Source organism: Gracilinanus agilis, chromosome 5 (assembly GCF_016433145.1).
Source record: "Gracilinanus agilis isolate LMUSP501 chromosome 5, AgileGrace, whole genome shotgun sequence".
NCBI lineage: Eukaryota > Metazoa > Chordata > Mammalia > Didelphimorphia > Didelphidae > Gracilinanus > Gracilinanus agilis.
This window is the reverse complement of record NC_058134.1, coordinates 168,588,720-168,593,054: the sequence shown is the minus strand read 5'-3', so window position 1 is coordinate 168,593,054 and position 4,335 is coordinate 168,588,720. Positions and strand designations below refer to the sequence as shown.

The window sequence follows — 4,335 nt, the reverse complement described above, 5'->3', positions numbered from 1 at the left end:
TATATATATATATATATATATAGCAAGTACCAACAAGTGGCATCTTCAATTCTCGAAATGAAGTAAAAAAAAAAAAAAAAAAGTCAGAAAGGAGAACATTTTTCAAAACAATAGGAGTCCGGAGGGACTTTACATTCTTTCTTCCCAGCCTCCTCCTTAAATCTAAGCAACAAAGTGGGGGGTTGAAGGGGGAGGGGAGAAATGCCTTAAATGTTAGGCCGATCAAAGCAGGGAGGAGGGGGACGTTTCTAGCCTCATTTCCCATGAAAGAGGGATCAAACGTCCAGATTCTCCCGAGGCGCTTAACTCAAAGACTTCAGTGGCGGGTACATTAGAGACCCGAAGGGGATCAGAGAAAATGGGGTGGGAGGCCCCAAACTCCTCAGCGCTCCAAGAGCCCAGCCCAGTTTACAATAACGAGGGCCTGGCCCCAACCTCGCAGAGCAGCCCTTCTGTGGCCCCCCGGCTCCTCAGCCAAGGGCCTGAGCGGCCAGCTCCGAAGCCAGCAGGGATTGGCTTGGCCACGTCGGCCCGGGGGCACTAGGAGTGGGGGTGGGGGAACTACACCAGTTAAACGGACACGGGTGGCCTCGAGGCCACCCTCTTCGAGGGGAGAAGCGAGCGGGGGCGGGGGAGCAAGACGAAAACGAGGGAGGGAAGACATCGGCTCCCCCACCCCCAGCCCATATCACCCCTTCTACAAAAGTAATAGCTACAGGGAACCTAAAGAACACGACCCCCAGACCCTCCCCCGCACCCCCCAGGGGTCCCGGCGCCATTTGGACTCCATCGAAGCGAGCAGCCGCCATTTTCCGCCTCCGTCCGTAACGCAGCGGCTTCTCCCACTTTCCGGCCGCCCGCTTCCCATCCCCATAGCCCCAGTCCGGGGAGGGAGGAACTGGCCCTGGCCGGTGGAGAGAGGGGAGGGGTGTTGAGGGGAGGGGCAGGGTGGGTGGAGGGTAGCCTCCACCAGCCGGCCAGGCTCGGGGCTCCCCCCGCCCTCACCCTCGGCACCCCCCTTCTCACCCCTCCCCCAGGCTTCGGGTCAGGGACCCGGAGGGCTGAGGGCAGGGAAAGGGGGCAGGGGCAGGAGGGGAGGCGGCCAGGGGGCCGGGCGGGCTGTGCTGCGCTGCACGGGGCGGAGCGGAGAGGCCCCGGCAGCGGTTGGGACCTGAAGGTTCCATCGCACTTACTTCCTGTTTTGGGTCCGGGCACTTTGGAAGAACCAGGATGGAGGCTCCGAAAAATACCAGGATGGAGGAAGCGGCTGTGGGCGAGAGCGGCCGCGGCCGGAGAGAGCGAGCGCGACAACCCGCCGGAAACCGGGCCACCGCTCCGCCCCGCCCCCAGACGCTCTCCTCTCCTTCCCCTCCCGCCTTTCTCCCCTGTTGCTGCAGTAGCAGCTCCCCCCACCCCTACCCTCGGCTGTCGTCATTTCCGTCCGTCCGGAGCGCGGAAAAAGGCCCCGTAGGTTTTCGGATCCCTTGGGTCCAAAGGACTGGGGGTCGGAGCGAGTGCATCTCATCCCAGGCCTCACGTTCCGGGCCGCCCCTCCGGGAAGAACTTTCTTCTAGCGGGTGACTGGTGTTCCCTTGGGCAAATGGGACGGACTGGGACCGCCTCAGTTTCCCTGGCTTCCAGGGACGGCAGGATGGGATGGAGGAGACTTGTTCCTGGGTTCTTAGGGTAGAGAAGTGAAAGTACTCCAAATATCTTCTAGGGTAGGGCCCTTTAACCTTTTTTGTGTCGAGGGCTCCATGAGTAGTCTGGTGAAATCGATGCACCCCTCCGTTTTCCGAATAAAGTTTTAAAATACATAAAACGAATGCACAAGATTACAAAGGAAACCACTTTTTCTGGTGCCCTCTAACATGTCACCTCCCAAGGTTACACTGAATTGGTAGTGGATCTGAGAATCTAGTCCAGTACTTTCAAACTGAATTAGCGTCCTTCTGGTAGTGTTTATCCACATCTCACCTCTGAATATTATTGTCATGAAAAAGGGGGCATCTAGGTGTGTCAGTGGATTGAGAGATACTTCCTAACTGTGTGACCCTGGGCAAGTTACTTAACCCTCCTTTCCTCATCCTTACCACTCTTCTGCCTTGGAACTAATATCCAGTATTGATTCTAAGACAAAGGGTAAGGGTTTTTAAAAAACAAGAAAACCTTGATGGTGTTGCCAGGGAATGTGCAAATTAATCTACTTATTCAGTGCCATACCTATCAAACTACCAAAAAACTTTTTTTTATAGAATTAGAAAAAATTATAATAAAGTTCATCTGGAAGAAGAAAAGATCAAGAATATCAAGGGAAATAAAGAAAAAAAATGTGAAGGATGGGGGCCTAGCAATACCAGATCTTAAACTGTACTATAAAGCAGTGGTCATCATCAAAACAATAAGGTACTGGCTAAGAGACAGAAGGGAGGATCAGTGGAATAGACTAGGGGTAAGTGACCACAGCAAGCCAGCTTTTGGGACAAGAACTCACTATTTGACAAAAACTGCTGGGAAAATTGGGATGGGCAACTATGGTTCTTGGCAAAGGCAGCATTGGTATGGGAAAATAACCAACCACAGAAGGTAAATTTTGAATGTACTGTCTCCTAATAGTAAGGACTTGTGACTGTATCTGCTACCTCTCCTACATCTGTTCCTGGTACCAGGAGGTAGAAATAATCACTAAATTACCTAATTTTCATGGGAAAATTGTTATGAGATAAAGTGCTGGTTTTGACCATAATATAATTGACAATAATAATAATATAATAAAAGATAATAAGCTGTTTTCTTAGTCTCATTTCTTTTAAATACATTATATCCATGAGCACATAAATTAACCCCTTAAAGGCTCAAATTTCCTATCTGTAAAAAGGATAGTAGGGAGCATCTAGGTGGCTCAGTGGATTGAGAGCCAGGCCTAGAGATGGGAGGTCCTAGGTTCTAATCTGACATCAGACACCTCCTAGCTGTATGACCTTGGGTAAGTCACTTAACTCCCATTGCCCACCATTTACCACTTTTCTGCCTTGGAACCAATACTAGTATTGATTCTAAGAAGGAAGATAAAGTTAAAAAAAAGAGGCAACATTTAGTGATTATTTCTTGGTTTTATTTTCTGTCCAAAGGAAATAAGAAACCATTTCCTAAGATATTTGGATATAAAATAGATGTCATACCTATAAGCAAAAACATTATCATGGAGTTAATTGTTGCATATGTCCCATTAGTTTTGCAGAAGATAAAGAGGTGGAGATATTTTGTAAAGAACTTGGCAAGATCCTTCAACCCCAAATCAACATATATTTTGATATTAGATGAAAGCAGTACAAAGGTAGACATAGAGAAGAGTGAAAAAACTTGGGAAATATGGCTTAAAATTGAAAAATAAAAGAGGTCAAAGGCATGTAGAATACTCAAAAGTTCATGCATATATATTATGAAGATTTTCTTTCAGAAATTGGAAATCACTGGATACAGCACTAAATAATATTATAAAAAGTGAAAGCAACTCTCAGTTGTCAGAAAATTATTATTTTTACCAAGATGTGTGTATAATCAAATAATTAATTAGAATGAAAGTCAAGATCCAATTAGAAAAAAATGACATAAGGAGATAGCACGTACAATTGTCATAACTTCAATCTAATTTCTTTAAATAAGTCATATAAAAAATGGGAGAAGACAGTGGTACTGATTTTGATAACTACATATAAAAGTAGAAATAGAAAATAAGGAGAAAAGTCAGGAGAAAAGGGGGAATATAGGAAATAACTCCTTTGCAGAAAGAATTTGAACTAAGCCTTCAGGGAAACTAGGAGGCAGAGGTGAAAAGAATATTTTATATGAGTTAAAAAGTATGAAATAAGGAGATGGAGAGTTGTGTGCTATAAATAGTAATAATAGTAATAAATAACAATAATAGTTGACATTAATATAGTATGTGCCTGGGACTATACTAAAGTCTTTACAATTACTACCTCATTTGATCTTCACAACAAATCTAAGAGGTAGATGCTATTTTCTCCATTGTACAGATGAGGAAACTACAAGAAGGTGTTCAGTGTTGCTGGATTGTAACGGATTTAAAAGAATGTGGAGGAAAGTAATATGTAAGAAGACTAGAGATGTAGGAAGGATGGCAGGTTGTGAATAATTTTAAGAGCCAAACAAGATTTTATATGGAGTTAATAGCCACTGGAGTTTATGGGGGTGGGGGAGGAAGGGGGGGGGTGGAGAGAGAGAGAGAAACAGAGAGAGAGACAGAAAGAGAGAGAGAGAGAGACAGAGAGAGAGACAGAGAGAGAGACAGAGAGAGAGAGACAGAGAGAG

General features: G+C 45.9%; 1 protein-coding gene across 1 annotated transcript in view; it reads right to left on the bottom strand.

The window, feature by feature from the left end:
* DMTF1 (cyclin D binding myb like transcription factor 1) overlaps window positions 1-1,313 on the bottom strand; it is a 67,457-nt gene extending 66,144 nt beyond the window's left edge. The window contains exon 1 of the mRNA XM_044678710.1: window positions 1,194-1,313. The gene's annotated coding sequence lies outside the window, so the exon portion shown is untranslated. The remainder of the gene's footprint in view (window positions 1-1,193) is intronic.
* Between the last annotated feature and the right edge of the window lie 3,022 nt (window positions 1,314-4,335).